This window comes from Lithobates pipiens, unplaced genomic scaffold (genome assembly GCF_037356315.1).
Source record: "Lithobates pipiens isolate NorthernLeopardFrog02 unplaced genomic scaffold, aLitPip1_a1.2 Scaffold_27, whole genome shotgun sequence".
In the NCBI taxonomy this organism is placed as follows: domain Eukaryota; kingdom Metazoa; phylum Chordata; class Amphibia; order Anura; family Ranidae; genus Lithobates; species Lithobates pipiens.
Genome location: NW_027507788.1, coordinates 147187123 through 147210107, shown reverse-complemented (window position 1 = coordinate 147210107; position 22985 = coordinate 147187123).

Here is a 22985-nt window from a genome sequence, read left to right as displayed (position 1 = left end):
AAAAAGGAGATATTGATGAAAAAAACAAAACACAAAATTCCCCCCCAAAAACAAACAAACACTAAGTGTAGATGTGACGATTTAAAATATTGTATTACTGAAATGAGTAAAAAAGACTCAAGAAATACGTTTGGGAGAAGTGTGTGTGACTATGAGCATCAAAAGAAGTTCATTCTTGCAGCATTGTAAAGAACAAGAGAATGCGCTTCATGAAAGAATTTTTAACATTGCAGCGTGAGGAATGTGCTATATTGATTACGAGCAGTAGTTTTACCTGAGCGAGCGCTTCCGTGTCGGAATTTGATTGTGAGCATGCGTGGCACCTTGTCCGTCGGAGTAGGCTACACATGATCAGAGTATGTCCGATCAGAGCATTTTGTTGGATTTTACCGGCAAGTTGGAAAACTTGGTCTGTCGGATATTCCGACGGAAACAGTCCAATGCAGACCACACACAGTCGGAATATCCGACAAACAGTCCGATAGGAAACATTCCGTCGGAATCTCCGACCGTGTGTACAAGGGCTAAGAGCTGTGAAAATGTGGAATAGACTCCCTCAAGAGCTGATTCTGGTCAGCTCAGTAGGCCTGGATTCTTTCCTAGATACACATAATGTAACTAGATACTAATTTTTATAGGTAAAGTTGATCCAGGGAATATTCTATTGCCTCTTGAGGGATCAGGAAGGAATTTTGTTCAAATTGAGCAAATTGGATAATGCTTAGTGTATGTACTATGTACTAAAGGTTGCTGTTTCATTTTACTTTACTTTTATGTTTATACTTTGGTTTTGCATTGCAAGTGTTTTAATATTTTTATTTAATACTACAGCTGTCATTAAAATAGTGCCTGGCACTGCAATACTACTTTACAGTCAATGGGGAGTCAGCCTCATATGAGATGGCATGGGAGATGTTCAAACTGCATGCCCCCTCACTGCTATCCACTCACATAAACAGGCTAAAAAGGTCATCCAAAATTGTTGTCCAACATGCTACAGAACACCTAAAAGTATTGGAGGAGGCATTCCATAGGAACCCCTCGCCAAGCACCACTAATAACCTTAAAATACAGACACGCCAAGTCTCACAATTACACATTGAAAAAGCTAACTAAGCAACACATCTTTTTCTGTAAACAAAAGGTGTTTGAATATGGAGAAAGATCTGGCAAACTGCTTGCGTACCTGGCTCACTTAGACTCGCACCCCCCCCCCCCCCCGGTGGTAGAATCATTGGCCGATCCGGATGGGAATGATATAACTGACCCACAACTAGTGGCGGAGGAATTTGGGAAATTCTACTGCACACTGTATACCTCCCAGGTCACTCAAACTGTACAGGATACCAGGGTCTACCTGTCAGGAGTCAAATCCCCTATCTGATGACCAAGTAGAACTCTTGGAAGACCCCATTTCCAATGAAGACATCTCCATGGCTATCTCATGCCTGACTGCATCTAACGCCCCAGGATCAGATGGCCTGCACTCAAATTTTATGCCACCTATACAAATTCATATTCGACTCAGGAGTCCTGCCCCCCTCAATGCGAGAGGACCAATTATAGTAATCCCAAAGCCTGGAAAAGACCCTAGATACCTGGAATCCTTTCGCCCAAGTTCATTACTAAAGGTGGACATTAAAATTCTAGCTAAGATCCTAGCCTCCCGCCTGAACCAGGTCATCCTATCACTGATCCATCCTGACCAAACAGGTTTCATGCCCGGGAAGAACACCGCCATGAATATTTGACACTTGTTCATGAACATACAATGATCCCATGATGAAATTGGTATGAGGGTCATGGTGGCCTTGGATGCTGCCAAGGCCTTCAATTCCATAGAATGGAACTACCTGTGGGAGTGCCTCTCAGGATTCGGATTTGGCCTCAACTTTGTTCGATGGGTCCAACTCCTGTACCAATCTCCGAGAGCACGGGTATTTGTTAACGAATGGCAATCCGAACAATTCCCTCTAGAGAGGGGGACTCGATAGGGCTGCCCCCTTTCCCCCTTACTGTACGAGCTGGCAGTCGAGCCATTGGCCATTACAATCTGTGCGGACGTTAATATCTGAGGCCTATAGGGAACTTCAAAGAAAAGATAGGAATGTATGCTGACAACACAATTCTCTACCTAGCAGACTCAGGACCCTCCCTTGTTACAGCTCTACACTCCATAGAATGCATTTGTAGCCACTCGGGTCTAAGAATAAATTGGTCCAAATCCCAAATCTTACCCATTGACCACTCCCCCCCCCCCCCTTCCGTCCATGTCAACCCCCCTTTGTTTATCCCCCCTTTGTTTGTTTTTTGTTTACAAACTATTTTTATTAGGTACAAAAGGTAGTACAAAAATACACCATATATGACGGAATAATTACAATATTAACAAATTGTACATATGGGAAATTGGAAAAATAGTATACAATAAGTATAAGTAAATATAGTTTGCTATAGTTTTGTGATCAGTGTAAATACTTTTTTTAGCTTGTGATCTATAAAACAACATATAAGATAAGTTTATCTCTTGTGACTAGTAAATCTCAAACTGGATAAGAAAAGAATGTGGAATTTTTAACCCAGGGGTCCCATTTTTTATCATATAACTGAATGGAATTCTGTATTGTATGGAATATTTTTTTCCATAAGATTAATATTATTGATTCTGGTTTTCAAATGCTCTAGAGGAATTAAATGGGATTTCCAGTGGAATGCTATTAACCAATAAATTGCTAAACAGATTGTGTGTATTAATCTCGTATTATGTGTGGAAAGTCCAATGACAGGGGCAAATAAGAGGCAATTGTGTAAAGTTAGGTTTGTGTTAATATTTGAGATTTCAGAGGCAACATTTTCCAGCTGTTTCCATATTTGTGTAATCTTGTTACAATCCTAGAAAATGTGTGAATATGGGCCTATGGAATTGCATCCTATAAAGCATATCTGAGGTGTTGTGGGGAAAATGGAATGTAATTTAACTGGGGTATAGTACCATCTAGTGAATAATTTTAGTGCGGTCTCTTTGACTGTGATTGATCTAGTACATTTATGTAAGTTTTTGATGCATTTGTCCCAGTCTTGGACAGAGAAAGAGAAGTTTACTTCTTGTTCCCATTTGAGCATGTAGGGGAGTTTGTTTATTTCTGTGTTGTTAATTAAGTTAGAGTATATTTCTGATATCAGACCAGGTTTTCTTGGTGAATTCAGACATATGTTCTCAAAGAATGAGGGAGGGTGAGATACCCCCCCCCCCTTTATTTAGCATATGGCCCCATGCTAAACAAATAATTCAATATGACGATGTATGTGCTGTTGTCTATGTCAGGATATCTTGTACTTATGTATATATCATGCATATACTTTCCAATAAAGTTTGTTTTTTCCCATAAAAAAAGAAATAAATAAATAGTACCTGGCAATCCTACCATGAAGGTCCAGGCTGAGGCACTTCTGGTTTTAGGGTGACAACGCTGTCTCTGTTTCCCAGATGTGTTCCTGCGTTGTAACTCTAGGCTTCCAATAGAGCTTACAAATAGCCACTTCAGCACATATTACCCAGGCATTGTTCAATGTTGTCACCATTGGAAATCCTACCTTAAAGCTGGCTACACATTATACAATATTCTTGTTAAATTTTCTTAAAATTTACCTTTAAATAAGCACCTTAACGACCACAACATACAGGGGTATACAATGTAATACTGACATATAATCACACACATAGGCTGGACTTGATGGAGTTGTGTCTTTTTTTCTACCTCACCTACTATGTAACTATGTAGTACAGGAGCCTGCCCAATTTGAATGTGTTTAGGTTTGACCTCCTATTATATGGTTTTGTTAAATCTAAAGGAAAAGTGTACAAGAAAGCTGTATAATGTGTAGCCATCTTAAGAACTGCAATGCCGCTGTAGCTAGACTGTATGCAGATAGGAAAAGGCTGCAAGGATGAAAAAAATATTTTATTTAATGGTATTAAAACCATGGCAATTATTCATGACAGTGCTTTAGTAAACCAAATGGAAATGTGTCATGACAGGCTGTTGACGGACAAATGTTGGATGGCAAGTTTTAAAATTTTCCACGGACAAATGTCTGTTGTCGGATTTTACGAGCGTGTGTACACAAGTCCGTCGGACAAAAGTCCAAAGTACAAACACGCCTGCTCGGAAGCAAGGACGAGCCAGAGGTGGTTGGTCTTGTAAACTAGCGTTCGTAATGGAGAATTAACATTTGTGACTTGGGAAATTATGAAATCTCGAAATGCAGCACACATTCTCTTCTTTTTTAATGGGATAATAATGAAGCTGCTTTGCTGGTGATACTGATGGAGTTATTGCAAACTAATTTTAAAAAGTTTTTTCTCCTAGTGATATAAAGAATAATATTAATATACCTTTTTTTTGGGCGAGTTACCACAACACCATCATCCCGTAGTTTTTAAGATCAAAGACATCGTCAAGTATTATTCTCCTGCCAATAGAATTTAACCAAAAAGTGCATTCTATGCATTCAAAAATATAGAAAATATAACAGATCAAATCATTATTATTCAACCAAAAAATAAAATAAAAGCCTCATGCATGTGTCCTGCTTCTTAATATAGGGGGTCAACAATGGTGAAAGCAGGGGTCCGTCATTCGGAGATAATTCCAAAAAACATCTTTATTGTTCTCCTGGAGCTCCCGAAACAAAAGCATATGACATAATTGGTCACGATTAATAAAGCAACCAATTTTTGGTCTAAGAACTCCTCCTCCTCCTGTTCCTGGACTGGTCTTGGGTCAAAGCAATAACTCCAAGGCCAATAATAAATAACACATTATCTCCTCCGATTCCGCAACATGTCTGGTTGACGAGCAGCCGTTCAGAAACAAACTGAAAAGCATGAAATGAAAAGCGCAAACTGAAAAGCGTGAAATGAAAAGCGTGAATCAACACTCACCAAGCTTTTACTAACATGAAATTAGCAGAAGGAGCCCAAAGGGCAGCACTATAAGGCTGAAAAACCACGTAGTACGTCAATACGTTTGTGTTTGTTGGCCGACAATTCCTTGCCATTTGTATGCAAGACAAAATCCAGGCACACGCCTTTGCACAAAGTCCGAGGTTTTGTCAGTGGAAAATCGGCTTGTGTGTGTTTTAGGGTTTATATCTTCTTTGAACTCATAATATTGGACATTGCCCTTTGGCCATTAGTTAGGCGCACGACCAGTGATGTCACACAAATACTACCCCTTTAGTATTGTATAGTAAGGTTACTACACTTCTTAAAGCATAACTTCACACAAAAAGAGGAGGTTCTGCTTATTTACCGCCTCCCCCTCCTCTTTAACAATTGGCACTTTTTTGGGGAGGAGCAGGTAGCTGTCAAAACCAGCCAAGGCGATCCAAGCAGAGGTTCACCTCCCCTCATCACCCACAGCCTTCTGGGACATATCACTGGTCCCAGAAGACTGTGGGACCATTCACAAAGCACAGCTCACGCATGCACAGTGGAGAACCAGCTGTGAAACCGCAAGGCTTCACAGTTAGTTTCCCTTACTTAAGATGCCGACACCTGCACTTGAAGCCCCTTGAAGAATCGGCTCGAGTGAGGACAGTGCTGGATCCCTGGACAGGTAAGTGTCCTCTTATTAAAAGTCAGCAGCTACAGTATTTGTAGCTGCTGACTTTTAATTTTTGGAGGGAGACTGGAGTTCCTCTTTAAGGACTGATAGTGGAAATAAGCACCTGATTCTTGCTATGAACAGAAACAAGTCTTTTCCTCACCATGCTATGAGCATTTCAAGTTCCACAGATTGTTTCCTGCCAATAATCTTTATATAATGACTTTTATTTCCTGGAAAATCTTTCTGATCAATGTGAGCTATAAAATTCCCCTGATTAATTGCCTGACATTAGTAACAATGATGAATGTGTTGTGTCCTCCAGGAACAGAGCCAAAGTGTTAACAGTGGAAAGAGATGGGCTCTCGTTACTTTTTCCTTTTCAAGATGTGCCTACCCTCAGTTGAGCACAAACACTGCTTGTATTGTTTACTACATACGGAAAATAGTTTAAGAGCTTTGATGGAGCTGCCAGCATGGATAAGTAAAGTTACAAAGCGTACAAATGGGGAAAACAATCAGGTGTAATAAACACACTGGAACATGTGCTTCTTTCAGCCAGGAACTTATTTTTTAGCTGGAAAATATTCAGCTGATAATAAATCTACTTTGCAATTATGTTGCAAAAGGCTGTGAAATACTTTTTCTTTGGAGAACAGAATTACCTCCAGCATCCAGTCATATGAGCAGTTCGAGTGTTGGTCATGTGATCTCAGCTGGAAGGGAAGTTCACTGAACAGGCTTCCCTTACAACTGGTCAGCCAATTGGTTTGAACCTCAGCTCCAAGGCCCACTTATGGCTATGTGACCATTGTAGCAGTAATAGTCATGTGACATATGCTGCGGCATTGGTCACATGACCACATGCTAGAGGGAGTACAGCATCCCATTTTCAAAAGAAAAGTAAGAAAATTGTGTATGGTGGGGCATGGATGTGGTCTGCTCTACTTCCCCGGTTGGCCGCCAGATGACCTCATAGCTTTGGAGTGAGAATTGGCTTAGGAGCTGCTGAAGTGCCCCTGCTAAGAGAAGGGCACCCCGGGTAAGGATATATTAGGAAGACACAGGGCTTCATGGGTTAGTTGCCATGAGTAGCATGAGTGGACCTTACAAGGACAACATATAGGCATTCGGGCCCTATTTGTTTAGCTTCTCCTTGTTGGAAAGCCTGTAGTGATTGAAGGAGTATATGCATTAAATGGGACTACTTGTATCCCCCTGTTTTGGGATGCTGGACTTTAGGATATGCACAACTCCTGTGTGTAACTGGCCTCTTGCCTCTCCTCTCATGCCACATCTCTCTAAACCAGTGTTTCTCAACCTTTTCTTAGTCAATGCACCCTTTAAAATTCTGCACAATGTGGAGGCACCCCATTCTAAAATGGTAAAAACAAAATCAATAGGTTTACATAATGCAGCAACATCCACACACTTAGAACACCCAACCTTTGCACAATACTGACTAGTATTCCAATGTTTTTCTTCCTCGCTCAGCTAATGTGACCTCAGTCCTGACAGAAAGGGGCAAGGGTGGGGCAAACAAAGATGCTGTGCAGGCACCTAATGTCCTCCTTATCAACCAATGTAATTGGTTGTTAGGAGGCTAGTGAATAGAAGGTGTAATGGTGTACAATAAAAACCTGTGGTTTTCTGTAACTAAAAAGCAGGCTTGATCCACCCTTTGGTTTGTATACAATTTTTGGGCAATTTTTTAGGAATTTTGCCAAGGCCCCCTGGTTGAAGGAGGCTGCTCTAAACTACGTTGGACTGTTTGTATCTTAAGCTGACTATCACCACCTTCAAGGGATGGATATGTATGTAAATATCCCTGCTTCTATTGGTTCCACAATCCCGCTGAACTGGAGGAATTTCATTTCATGTATGGTCAGTTTAACCCTTCCGTCAAAAAGGGCTACAACAGGGCTCTACAAGAGGGCAGCAGAAGCAGAGAGGCCAGGAAGTATTCAGCTTACTACATAACTGGCAGGATCAACTTTTTTTGCACTTATCAATCAAAATAAGAAAAAAAGTTTAAAAGGTATATTTGAATAACCTTCCTAGGATATGATGCTAGGCAAAGTTAGTTGTTGGCTTGCTTTGTAATCAGAACTGAGATTGAGTGCCCAGGTCTGGTCATAACTCCACAGCCTGGGCATTTAATTGTTTCCCCTGCCTCTGTGAAGACCATTCCAGAAGATAGGACAGGAAATTTCTTTCGCCTAGGCTGGATAGTTGCTATGCTTTAGGCAATCCTTGGGGAGGTGTGCCAAATAGGTGGTGGTAAATTGGCTGGAGCCTTGGTCAGATGGAATTGATTTGTGAGCTTCAGGGGGCTGTTTGCCCTTGGAGCACTCCTGGGCTGGCTGCTGCACTGTTCTCCTAGGGATGGGATCTGTGAGTAGAGTTGAATCCCTGTGCCACAGTCTATTCGTGGGTTCTCAGCCGTGGATGTGTGGAATGTTTCAGTCTGTCAATTTGTGCTACCAATTTACCATATGTTTCTCAGCTGTAAGGACTTGGACTGTCCAGTCTGCTTATTTAAGCTACCGATTTACATTGTGACCCCCATCTGTAAGGCTAGGTTCATATCTGCATTTTTTTTGTGTGGTTTGTAAGCCATTTAACATGGTTTCCATTATTATATTTTTTCACCATAACTGTGAATATCCGGTTATTAAGGAGCGAGTGGCCACCATGCCATTAACAACCCAACAACCAATGAGTCCTCAGTTGTCAGCTATGCAAGGAGAAAGCACGCCCCCCCCCCGAACCATACCAGGCCAAGTGCCCCCAACATGTTGTTGGGGACAAGGGCCTCTTCCCCACAAGTCTGGCCGGTGGTTGTGGGGCTCTGTGGGCGGGGAGGCTTAATGGAATCTGAATCAGATCCCGGCCCCCCTGTGTCAATGATTATGAGTACATTGCACCCCTACACATTCACCAAAAAAGTGTCGAAAATAAATAGACAGTTTTTGACCTTTCCTTTATTAACCACTTGACCACTGGGCACTTAAACACCCTTAATAACCAGACCAATTTTCAGCTTTCGGTGCTCTCACATTTTGAATGACAATTACTCAGTCATGCAACACTGGACCTATATGAAATTTTTGTCCTTTTTTTCACACAAATAGAGATTTCTTTTGGTGGTATTTAATCACCACTCGGTTTTTTATTTTTTGTGCTATAAAAGAAAAAAGACCGAAAATTCTGTAAAAAAATGAATTTTTCTTAGTTTCTGTTATAAAATTTATCAGATTAGTAATTTTTCTTCATAAATTTTGGCCAAAATTTATACTACTATATATCTTTGGTAAAAATAAGTACAAATTGGTGGATATTATTTGGTCTTTGTGAAAGTTATAGAGTCCACAAGCTATGGTGCCAATATCTGAAAATTGATCACACCTGAAGTACTGATGGCCTATTTCAATTCTTGAGACCCTAACATGCCAGAAAAGTACAAATACCCCCCAAATGACCCCTTTTTGGAAAGAAGACATTCCAAGGTATTTAGTAAGAGGCATGATGGGTTTTTTGAAGTTGTCATTTTTTCCCACAATTCTTTGCAATATCAAGATTTTTTTTTACTTTTTTTTCCACAAAATTGTCATATTATCAGTTTATTTCTCACACACAGCATATGCATACCACAAATTACACCCCAAAACACATTCTGCTATTACTCCTGAGTATGGTGATACCACATGTGTGAGACTTTTACACAGTGTGGCCACATACAGAGGCCCAACATGCAGGGAGCACCATCAGGCGTTCTGGAGCACCCAGGACAATTCTGACATTTCTCTCCTACATGTAAAAATCATAATTTATTTGCTAGAAAATTACATAGAATCCCAAAACATTATATATGTTTTTTTAGCAAACACCCTGGAGAATACAATGGTGGTCGTTGCAACTTTATCTCGCACGGTATTTGCGCAGCAATTTTTCAAATGCTTTTTTTTGGAAAAAAAACAATTTTGTGCTTAAAAAAAAAACACAGTAAAGTTAGTCCAATTTTTGCATAATGTGAAAGATGAAGTTACGCCGAGTAAATAGATACCTAACATGTCACTCTTCAAAATTGCACACGCTCGTGGAATGGCACCAAACATCGCTACTTAAAAATTCCCGTTAATTTTTTTTACTGGTTACATGTTTTGAGTTACAGAGGAAGTCTAGGGCTAGAATTATTGCCCTTGCTCTAACGTTCGCAGCGTTACCTCACATGTGTGGTTTGAACACCGTTTTCATATGTGGGCGGGACTTACGTGTGCGTTCGCTTCTGCATGCGAGCACATGGGGACGGGGCGCTTTAAAAAATATATTTTTTCTTATTTTTCATTTTACTTTATTTTAGTTTGAAATTTTTTTCCCCAAAAATAAATTTTTTGATCACTTTTATTCCTATTACAAGGAATGTAAACATCCCTTGTAATAGGAATATGGCATGACAGGTCCTCTTTACAGTGAGATATGGGGTCAATAAGACCCCACATCTCACCTCTAGGCTGGGAAGCCTGAAATAAAATAAAAAAGATTCTGGCTTTGATCGTATTGGCGAGTCGGTAGAAGCACCGGAAGGCGGCGGGAGGGGGGATGTCTATGGCTGGGTATTGCAGGGTATCACCGAGTATGGCTGGGTATCTCCAGATATGGCAATTTATGGCAGGGTATTGCAGAGTATTGGAGGGTACTGCAGAGTATTGGAGGGTACTGCAGGGTATTGGAGGGTACTGCAGGGTATTGGCGGGTACTGCAGGGTATTGGCGGGCACTGCAGGGTATTGGCGGGCACTGCAGGGTATTGGCGGGCATTGCAGGGTATTGGCTGGCATTGCAGAGTATTGGCTGGCATTGCAGAGTATTGGCTGGTATTGCAGAGTATTGGCTGGTATTGCAGAGTATTAGCAGGTATTGCAGAGTATTGGTGGGTATTGAGGGGTTAAATTTCAGTGAGCAGTGATGTGGGCATTGCAGATGCAACCCACAGCGCTGCTGACACCGATCTCTTCCCCCTCCGCTGTACCGATCGGTACAGAGAGGGGAGGGAGGAACCGGCGTCATAACATGACGCCGGTTTGTTTACAAGTGATCACTCCGTCATTTGATGGAGCGATCACGTGGTAAACGGCTGCGATGATCCGTGATGGTCACGGATGCTCTCGAATGCGTGCCCCTGGGGCGCGCGAGAGCGGAATTCTGGGAGGACGTCATATGACAGCCTCCTAGAGTTAAACAACCGCCCTGTAGCCGTCATTCGGCTATGGGCCGGTTGTTAAGTGATTTAAAAAAAAAAGAAACAACAACACAATGTCCCCCCAAAGTAAATCCAGTGTGAATCACGATGAATGCTGTCCGACAGTTCTTAAATAACTAAGAGGCCCAGTGACCTCACTGGGTGACCCCGCTTCCTTGTGATGTCAAACCAGCAAGCCCCTGGCCAACAATGTCACAAGGGGGCGAGGACACCCAGTGACATCACTGAGTGGCCTTGCCTTTTATTTATTTAAGAACTGTCAGACAGCAGGAGACTTCAGTGGGAGTGGACCTTTTTTCTTATTTTTCCTTTTTCTTTGGCCGGTGGTGGCGATGGGCATCATGTCTGACAAAGAATCTACACTGGGGGACTTTTCGTTTTTTTAAATAAAAGGACTTGTCAAAAACTGTCTATTGTCATTTTTTACAGTACACTTTTTTTGGGTGAATGAGTTGGGGGTACTGGGGGCCTGGATCTGGAAGCGGAAGCCCCCCCACCCATAGACCCCCATAACCATTGGCCAGGGTTGTGGAGAAGAAGCCCTTGTCCCCATCAACATGGGGAAAAAGTGCTTTGGGGTGGGTGGCAGAGTCCTCCCTGCTCCAAAGCACCCCCCATGTTACGAGTATGAGGCCTGGTATGGTTCAGCAGGGTGGAGGTGCTTGCTTGTTCTCCCCCTTTCATTGTCTGCTGGGCTGCATGCTTTGATAAGGGTTTTTGTGGATTTTGGAGGGAACCCCACGCCATTTAAAAAAAAATGTGGTGTGGAGTTCCCCTCAAAATCCATACAGTTTTATACGCCATTTTTTTCTTTTTTTTTTCTTTGCAAGGCTTTCTTTTACATTCAGCTATCAACTGGGAACCCCATTGACAGCTGATGACTCATCAGTTATTAAGGACTTGGTGGAAGCCCGCTTCTTAACCAGCTATTCCGTTTGTTTGTTTGCCCAGGCTTGGGCTGGCCATACATGTTCAATAATTGTGTACAATTTTCCTTTAGCTTTACAAGAAATCAATGTATCCAATTAGGCAGGCCCTGGCACTACATAGTTTAAAGCGGAGGTCCACCCTAAAGTGGACCTTCCGCTCATTGGAATCCCCCCCCCCTCTGGTGCCACAATTGGCACCTTTCAGGGGGGAGGGGGGTGCAGGTACCTGTACAGTACAGGTATCTGCACCCACTTCCGGGATAGCTCTCTGCGGAAAGGGGCGTGAATCTACTCCCCTTTCCGAAAGTCCCCCGCTGCCTGCACACACAGATCCCAGAGGCAGCGGGTCCATCCTTATTGCGCAGCGCGACTCGCGCATGCGCAGTAGGGAACCGGGAAATTAAGCCGAAAGGCTCCACTTCCTGATTCCCATACCCAAGATGGCGGCGGCAGCACCCGAGAGACGATCGAGAGATCAAGTTCGGGTGCCAACATCGCGGGCGCGCTGGGCGGGTAAGTGTCCTTATTTTAAAAGTCAGCAGCTGCAGTATTTGTAGCTGCTGGCTTTAAAAAAAAAAACGGCGGAACTCCCGGCGGACTCCCGCTTTAAAGGTAAATCTAAAGGAAATTTGTACAAGAAAATTGAACATGTATGGCCAGCCTAAGTCTGTCATTGTCTATGCGAAACTTTTTCTCATGGTTCCCAGCTGTGTGTGAAAGACTGTGTTACTGCTGCTTTGAGAGAGAAGTGTCCTCTGCAAAATCATTTTGGAGTATCCCATTCACCATTGTCTTCCTTCTGTTGCTTCTTTAGCAATAAATACTAAAAATACGTTTTAGCTGCAGTGAATGCACTGTTGCTGTGTACCTGGCTGCCTCTTCACTGCTTTGGGAAAGAACCTGTTAAGGCCCCTTTCACACTTGTGTGACTTGTCCTGCGACTTGGGACTGCAAAGTTGCATGACAAGTCGTACCCCATGATTTCCAATGAGTACGGTTCATATCTGTGAGACTTCAAGTCCCTGTACTACTTTGGTCCGACTTTGATGCGAGTTGACACAAGTGTACACAGGCATTCCCTGAAATCACGCCAAAATCGCAGCCGCAAAATTGCACGACTTTGAAGTCAGAGTCGTGTGAAAGGGGCCTAAATCCAGGAGGTAGTGCTACATTTTTAACAGACCATAGGGAAGTAAATAGAAGCAGTTCATTGCCTATGTTTACATACATGGCAATTTAAAGAGGAAGTAAACCCTGATGAGTTTACTTCCTCTTTTTTTCCCTGCAAAGGTAAAGCATAATGGACTACTATGCATCGCATAGTAGCCCATTATGTGTCACTTACCTGACGCAGGAGCCAGCGAAGTCGCGCTGTCCCCTGTAGTCCGCCGCATCCATCTTGCTGGTGGCGTCTCGCAGCTCCGCCGCTGTCATTCGGCGAAGCCGCGATGACGTCACTCCCGCGCATGCGCACGGGAGTCGACAAATGCGGCAGCTCCATTTTTGGAACTGCCGCGTTCAGTGCGCCTGCGCGCCGCTGTCTACGGCGCATGCGCCGTACACAGCGGTGCCCGCTTTCGGGCAAATATCTCCTAAACCATATAGGTTTAGGAGATATTGCTTGGACCTACAGGTAAGCCTTAGGCCGCGTACACACGGGCGGACTGTCTGACGGACTTGGTCCGCTGAAACGTGTTTCAGCGGACAGTCCGCTCGTGTGTGGGCTTCAGCTGACTTTTTCAGCGGACAGTCTGGCGGACTAAGTCTTTCGGAATTTCCGTAATATTGTCCGTCCAACTTTGGTTTCAGCGGACAGTCCGCTCGTGAGTAGGCAAGTTGGACGGACTAAGTATGGCGCATGCTCAGAAAGGATTTACACGGCGAAAGGTTGCATTGCTGTCTATTGGACTTCCGATTTCTAGTCCCGTCGTACGTGCTGTACACGTCATCGCGCAAGCTTTCAACGGACTGTCTGCTCATCGTGTGTGGTCAAGTCCGTTCATTCGAAAGTAGGACGGACTGTCTGTCGGATTGTCTGACGGACTTAGTTGGCCAGACAGTCCGCCCGTGTGTACGCGGCCTAAATCTAGGCTTACCTGTAGGTCAAAGTGGTTTGTAAGTGTTTACAACCACTTTAAGCTGATTATAATTTTGTATATTAAAAAAAATGGAAAGAGACCATATGTTTGCAAGAAACATGCATGCCCTTTGACCTTATTATGAAGGCACAAAATGATAAACACAAGTAGCCCCATAGTCACAGCTAGATACTGCAGTGAAGACAACCAGTATGACTGACCCAAGTGCAGCAAGCACTGACATCAACCACACACAGGAATGGTGGAAGTCAAGTCTCAGCTTGCCAGTTTTGCAGATTAACTGTGGAAAATAATTAAACATGTTCAGCTTATGTATTGAATATCCTGACAGTACAGGGTGTTGGACTGACATATGTATTAATGAAGGAGCTGGAAAACCCGTCAGGATGTAACAGCAAGAACAGATTCGAATAACAATGTACAAGGTCATATATCTCTTAACCCCTTCATGATGAGGGTAAAACAAATATTAAAGTGGTAATAAACTCAAAAGCAAGCATTTATTATATTGCAGTTTACCGATTCTTAGATGTGATGGCTGCATTTTTTTTAGGCTTTATTTATACCTGGTGATCCAGCCAATCAGTTTTCTTTCAACAGAAAAAGCTGACCTGCAGATGTAGCAGTTACAGGGATGAAGCAAACCATTTACTACAGATAGAGGTGCTTACAATCATCAGCTTTTATTTATGTAAAACCCTGATCCCAAAAGTAAGAAAAAAACTGTTGCTGTGATGGCTTATAAAGTAATAGCTAGAGTTTGGCTTCAATTTGTTAGTGTATTTAAATTGAGTAGTATACCAAACACTCCCCTGTGAATACAGAGGGAAATAGGCCTAAAAAAAGAAAACTGATGCAGCCACCACATCTAATGCAAAATATAAAATGTTTTCATTTTGAGTTTATTACTGCTTTAACCACTTGCCTACAGGGCACTTAAACCCACTTCCTACCCAGACCAATTTTTAGCTTTCACTGCTCTCACATTTTGAATGACAATTACTCAGTCATGCAACATTGTACCCAAATGAATTGTTTGTCCTTTTTTCCCCACAAATAGAGCTTTCTTTTGGTGGTATTTGATCACCTCTGGGTTGTTGGTTTTTTTTTTTGCGTTATTAATGAAAAAAGACCGACAATTTTGAAAAAAAAAATAATAATTCTTTGTTTCTGTGATATAATTATGCAAATTATAAATTTTTCTTCAAATTTTGGCCACAATTTATACTGCTACATATCTTTGGTAAAAATAACCCAAATTAGTGGATATTATTTGGTCTGTGTGAAAGTTAGAGAGTCTACAAGCTGTGGTGCGAATCATACAAAATTGATCCCATCTGATGTACTGGTGACCTATCTCATTTCTTGAGACCTGAACAAGCCAGGAAAGTACAAATACCCCCCAAATGACCCCTTTTTTGAAAGTAGACATTCCAAGGTATTTGGTAAGAGGTATGGTGTGCTTTTTGATGTTGTCATTTTTTCCCACAATTCTTTGCAATATTAAGATTTTTTTTTCTTTTCATTTTTTACAAATTTTTTTTTACAAAATTGTCATTGTAATAGGTTATTTCTCTCACATGGCATGTCTATACCACAAATGACACCCCAAAATAAATTCTGCTACTCCTCCTGGGTATTAAGATACCACATTTGTTGGACTTTTCCACAGCCTGGCCACTTAGAGAGGCCCAACATGCAGGGAGCGACATCACGTGTTCTAGGAACATAAATTACACATCTAAATTGTTGAATACCTATTACACTTTTGAAGGCCCTGGAGCACCAGGACAATGACACGTGGCACTGATGTGGCACTGATGACAGATTCCACTAATACAGGGCACTCATGACAGATGGCACTGATGACACGTGGCACTAATACGTGGCACTGATGACAGGTGGCACTAATACGTTGCACTGATGACAGATGGCACTAATACGTGGCACTGATGACACGTGACACTGATGACACTGATACGCAGCATTGATGACATGTGACACTGATAACAGATGGCACATGACAATGACAGGTGGCACTGATGCCAGATGGCACCGATACGTGGCACTGATGCCAGATGGCACTAATATGTGGCACTGATGCCACATGACACTGATATGGCACTGACAGATGGCACTATGCGGCACTGATGACACGTGGCACTGATGACAGATGACACTTATACGTGGCACTGGGGACAGATGGCACTGACAACAGGTGGCACTGGGGACAGATGGCACTGACAACAGGTGGCACTGGGGACAGGTGGCAGTGGGGGCAGATGGCATTTTATTTTACTTTTTTTTTGTGGAACTTACGGCCTCTGCTCTCACACTTTGAATGACAATTACTCAGTCATGTAACACTGTACCCAAATGAATTTTTTGTCCTTTTTTTCATACAAATAGAGCTTTCATTTGGTGGTATTTGATCACCTCTGGGCTTTTTTTTGCGCTATAAATGAAAAAAGACCGAACATTTTGAAAAAAAAAATGCATTTTTCTTTGTTTCTGTGATAAAATTTAGCAAATTATAAAAAAAATTCATGAATTTTGGCCACAATTTATACTGCTACATATCTTTGGTAAAAATAACACAAATTAGTGGATATTATTTGGTCTTTGTGGAAGTTATAGAGTCTACAAGTTGTGGTGCAAATCATTCAAAATTGATCACATCTGATGTACTGGTGGCCTATCTCATTTCTTGCGACCCGAACAAGCCAGGAAATACCCACCAAATGACCCCTTTTTGGAAAGTAGACATTCCAAGGTATTTAGTAAGAGGCATAGTGAGGTTTTTGGTGTTGTCATTTTTCCCACAATTCTTTGCAAAATGAAGATTTTTTTGTTTTTTTTTCCCCCCACAAAATTGTCATTGTAATAGGTTGTTTCTCTCACATGGCATGTGTATACCACAAATGACACCCCAAAATACATTTTTTCTAATCCTCCTGAGTATTACGATACCACATGTGTGGGACTCTTTCACAACCTGGCCACTTAGACAGGCCCAACATGCAGGGAGCACCGTCACGTGTTCTAGGAGCATAAATTACACATCTAACTTGTTGACTACCTATTACACTTTTGAAGGCTCTGGAGCACCAGGACAATGACACGTGGCACTCCCGTGGCACTGATGGCAGATGGCACTGATACGTGGCACTAATGACACGTGACACTGATGAAAGGTGGCACTAATGGCACGTGACACTGATGAAAGATGGCACTAATACGTGACACTGATGAAAGATGGCACTAATACGTGACACTGATGAAAGATGGCACTAATACATGGCACTGATGACAGATGGCACTAATACGTGGCACTGATGACACTGATGACAGGTGGCACTGATGACACTGATGACAGATGGCACTGACAGGTGGCACTGGGGACACGTGGCACTGGGGACACGTGGCACTGGGGACACGTGGCACTGATAGGTGGCACTGGGGACAGGTGGTACTGGGAACAGATGACACTGATAGGTGGCACTGGGGACAGGTGGCATTGATAGGTGGCACTGGGGACAGGTGGCACTGGGGACAGGGGACAGTGGGGACAGGGGACAGTGGGGACAGGGGACAGTGGGGACTGATAGGTGGCACTGAGGACAGATGGGCATGTGTGTGTGTTTTACTGTGTGTGTTCTTACTCACTGGCTGCAGCCGTTCATCTCTCCCTCCTCACACGCTGTGTCTAGTTGGGTCCAAAACATCTAGTAAGCCTCTCTCCATGTGGTGGTGGATTTCCGCAGTCAATTCACAGAAGTCACTTTAATTTTCAATATACTTCACCTCGTCACTATGCTTCAATATTTTTATGTTTATGGACTATAATTTATTCACTTGGGTGGATTTATATATATATTTAATGTATTGTTGATCACATACATTTTGCACAGTGTGGTTATTGATAACAAACATCATTGGATTAGTTTAATCTAATCTATATGTTATGGGGATCACCATTGAATATCATAAGTAAATTTGATATTTATTATTTTATTGATTTAAGGTTATATTGGAATCATTACATTTATAATTTATAGTGCTGCACTTTATATTAGCGTTGTTATTTTTTTGTAGTAAGTCTGCGGTGCTGGCAGCTAACATTGCTTTGGGTAGCGCGGTTTTGGTCACATTACACAATGATCTCATATGTTTATATATGAGATCACCTCTCATTGGACACTGCGATCGAGTGCTAAATGGCCGCTGTGATTGGCCATTTAGCACAATCTGTGATTGGCTGTGTCTGAGGGACACGGACAACACAGAACTTCTCCGGTGCACACCCGCGGCAGCGGGAAGAGGGGAAGTAAACAGAACGTCCAGGGACGCCCTCCCGGCAGTTAGCGTCCGCGCTGTATCCGTCTTTTGGCTATAGCATGGGCGCAAAGTGGTTAAGGACCGCCTCACACAGATGTACGTCGGCAGAATGGCACAGCTGGGCACAAGCGAGTACCTGTACGTTGCTCTTTAAGTGCCCAGCCGTGGGTCGGGCCGTGACCGTGGCCACGAGACCAGTGGATCAATCGCCGCTGGTGTCCCACGATTGGGTCACAGAGCTGAAGAACGAGGAGAGGTCTGTGTAAACAAACCTCTGCCCGTGCTTCCTACTGTGGCTGTCACCCATCGTCTGTTCCCTGATATAGGGAAAGACGATCAGTGATGTCACATGCCAGGCCACGCCCCCTACAATAAAAAACACACCTAACGTCATACATAACCCCTCCTCGCCCCCTAGTGGTTAACTCCTTCACTGCCAGTGTCATTTAAACAGGAATCAGTGCATTTAAATAGCACTGATTGCAGTATAAATGACAATGGTCCCACAAATGTGTCAAAAATGTCCGATGTGTCCGCCATAATTTCGCAGTCACAATAAAAATCGCTGATCGCCATCATTACTAATAAAAAAAAATGCTATAAACTATCCCCTATTTTGTAAACGCTATAACTTTTGCGCAAACCAATCAATAATCGCTAATTGGGATTTTTTTAACCAAAAATATGTAGAATACGTATCGGCCTAAACTGAGGGGAAAAACTTTTTTATATATTTTTGGGAGATTTATTTTATAGCAAAAAGTAAAAAATATTGCATTTTTTTCAAAATTGTTGCTCTATTTTTGTTTATAGCGCAGATAATAAAAATGCAGAGGTGATCAAATACCACCAAAAGAAAGCTCTATTTGTGAGAAAAAAAGGACGCCAATTTTGTTTGGGAGCCACGTCGCACGACCACACAATTGTCAATTAAAGCGACGCAGTGCCGAATCGCAGAAAGGGGCCTGGTCCTTTGGCTGCAAATTGGTCCAGGGGTTAACTGGTTAATGCCTGAACCCAGTTTTTCAACTTTGGTATGCAGGTGAATTAGAGCCCTGGCCAAAAGTTTTGAGAATGACACAAATAATAATTTTGCCTCAGTTTTTATGATGGCAATTTGCATATACAGTAATACCTTGGATTGTGAGTTAACGCAGTTAACGAGCGTTTCGCAATATGAGCTATTACTTTAAAAAAATCCTGACTCGGTTTGCGAGCGTTGTCTGCATTTGGCCAGAGGTGGGGGGGTTTGCCGGTGACACTTGGAGCCATTCAGATGCACTTGGAAATACTTGGAAACACTCATGCCGCGTACACACGAGCGGACTGTATGGCATACTTAGTCCATCATACAATCCGACGGACAGTCCGTCACACTTTCGACTGAACGGACTTGACCACACACGGATGCACAAACAGTCCGTCGAAAGCTTGCACGATGACGTGTACAGCACGTACGACGGGACTAGAAATAGGAAGTCCAAGACACAGCAAAGCACCCTTCCGCCGTGTAAATCCTTTCTGGGCATGCGCCATTCTTAGTCCGTCGAACTAGCATACTGACGAGCGGATTGTCCGCTGAAACCAAAGTACGACGGACAGAATTTCGATAAATCCGAAATACTTAGTACGCCAGACTGCACGCTGAAAAAGTCCGCTGAAGCCCACACACGAGCGGATTGTCTGCTGAAATGTGTTTCGACGGACTAAGTACGCCATACAGTCCGCCCGTGTGTACGCGGCATCAGAAATACTCCATTCCTGAACTTCTCTGAGGGTTTCCGAGTCCATCTGAGCGGCTCAGAGTGGCCTCCGATGTATTTCCGAGTCTCTCCGATGCCCCCACATCTGGCCAAATGCGGTACTGCATACAGGAGTCAATGTGGAACAAATTATCTTTGTTTCCATTGACTTCTATGGAGAAAATCGCTTTGATATGCGAGTGCTTTGGATTACAAGCATTCTCTTGGAACGGATTATGCTTGTAATCCAAGGTTCCACTGTACTCCACAATGTTATGAAGAGTGATTAGATGAATTGCAATTAATTGCAAAGTCCCTCTTTGCCATGAAAATGACATTTCCCCTGCATTTCAGCTCTGCCACAAAAGGAGAAGTGACATCATGTCAGTGATTCTCTCGTTAACACAGGTGTCAGTGTTGATGAGGACAATCACTCTGTAATGCTGATTGAGTTAGAATAACAGACTGGAAACTTTAAAAAGAGGGTGGTGCTTGAAATCATTGTTCTTCCTCTGTTAACCATGGTTACCTGCAAAGAAACATGTGCAGTCATCATTGCTTTGCACAAAAAGGGATCCTCAGGCAAGAAGATTGCTGCTATTAAGATTGCACCTAAATCAACCATTTATTGGATCAATTGTTGTGAAGAAGGCTTCAGAGCACTCGAGAAAGTCCAGCAAGCCCCAGGATTGTCTCTTACAGCAATTCAGCTGCGGGATCAGGGCACCATCAGTGCAGAGCTTGCCCAAAAATGGCAGAAGGCAGGTGTTAGTGTGTCTGCACGCACAGTAAGCTTAAGCCCTTGTACACACGGTCAGACATTCCAACCACAAAATCCATCAGATTTTTTCTGGCGGACTTTGTCTGAAACTGGTGACAAAGTTGTCGGAAAATCCAACCATCCAAGAACAGCTTGGAGACAAACCATGCCTTTTCCAGCATTTCTGGCACACTAAGCCACCTGGGCTTGTTTAACCCATGGCGGCATCTTAGGAGATTCCGGGCGGCCGATCTCCGTCTTACTGTGTCAGTAAGTGGAGTGGGCGGGGCCCCGTTCCGACGCCTGTGCCTTTGATATGCGCGGTCGGGGTGGGACCGCATGCACATCGCTTTGGGGGGCGGATTTGCGCTTGGTCCTGCTTCTCCTCCCTCTCCATAAGCTGTTGCGAATTGCTCGCACTGGCTGATTGGAGGGGGAGGTATATTTAAACACTTGGCTGTCTGTCGTTCAGCACTTCACAGCTATGTTTGTGGGACGCTGAATGGACGGTCAAAGAAATCTCATTTCAACTGCTTCCAGGTAAGATCTTTACTCCTGCACTGTCTTGCCACACTTATATCAATTCCATATATGCTCAATACCTGACACTATGCAACCCTTATTACGAGGGTTTGAGACTCATGTTAATGATTTTTTATGCCCTAATATTTATGCTTGAGAGTCAGTTGCAGGGCAAAAGGGGCAGCTGCCCTGGGCCCTTTCATTGTTGTGGGGCCCTAAGCAGCTGCCTCATACTTGCCAACTATCCTGGTTTAAATTCCCTCTTCCCTTGAGGTTTTAGTCCTGTGCTGTGTCCCAATATCTCAGTGTGAAGTGCTGCTACTAATGCTGCCAAGCTCTGCCCTATTGTTGTGTACAGGTGACTCACCTGCAGACCCTGTGTTTACATGTAAATTACTGGCATTCATATGTAAATAGCAGCAGCATTCATATGTACATCATGCCCCTTAAGGTCATATCCACAGTGATCTCTAGCAACCAATCAACAAGCAGAAATCATGTGCTGTAACCTCCAGCAACTAACCAGTGAGCTGTAATGTGTGCTGTAACCTCTAGCAACCAGTCAGTGAGCGGTAATGATAGACTGTAACCTCTGGCAACCAATTGCAATAGATGATAGATGCCTGATCTTATTCAGTAAACTGATTTTGAGTCTAGCTGCTATCTATTGTATGTCTCAGAGCAGGTGGAGAGCAAAACTGCATGGGGGGGGGGGGGGGGGTTTGCCCAGGGTCCAATCAATGTTAAAGACAGCCCTGGTCAGTTGTCCTGACTCTCAGGCAGTGGTGGATACTACTTTGACATATCATATATATGGGTTACACTTACCTCATTTGTGGGGGTTTGAGACCCACATTTATTTATACACACATACACACACACATATATATATATATATATATATATATATATATATATATATAATTCCCTCAGTACAGACACATCTTTGTATTGAGCTAATCTGACTTTCAATCAGTGATGGACACTATTTTAATATGATTACATTATTATATTTTTATCAATTCCCCATTATATTCCACTACTCTTTTCTTTTCAAGGTTGGGCGTGGACATTTCGCCTCAGTGCCTCTCTCGTACACACGTCAGCGGGTTCTTTGCCTTTGGGGCCTTTAATACCTCTGGGCTGCAGATAACTTACAATTTAAAACCTCTATTCAATACCTTGTAGCAGTGGAGGCCTTGGAATTTGGAGAACCATTTACATTTTGCGACCTGTTCTATTTGTTTTTAATCAACATCATGTCATCTGTATACAATATCAGTTGTTGATATGTAAGGCCGCGTACACACGCGCGGACTGTTCGCCCAACTTTGTCCGCTGAACAGTGTTTGGGCGGACAGTCCGCTCGTGTGTGGGCTTTCAGCGGACAGTTTCAGCAGACAGTTTGACGAACAAGGTTTTTCGGAAATTCCGTAAAACTGTCCGCTGAAACCTTGTTTGAGCGAACAGTCCGCCCGTGTGTAGGCTTGTTCGTCAAACTAAGTTCCGCGCATGCTCAGAAAGGATTTACACGCCGAAAGTTATAATGCAGTGTATAGGACGTCGTATTCTTCGTCCCGTCGTACGTGCCGTTCACGTCATCGCGCACGGTTTCAGCAAACTGTTCGTTCGTCGTGTGTGGCCATGTCCGTCCATGCTAATTTTGAGCGGACTGTTTGCCGAAACTGTTTGACGGACAAAGTTGGGCGAACAGTCCCCGCGTG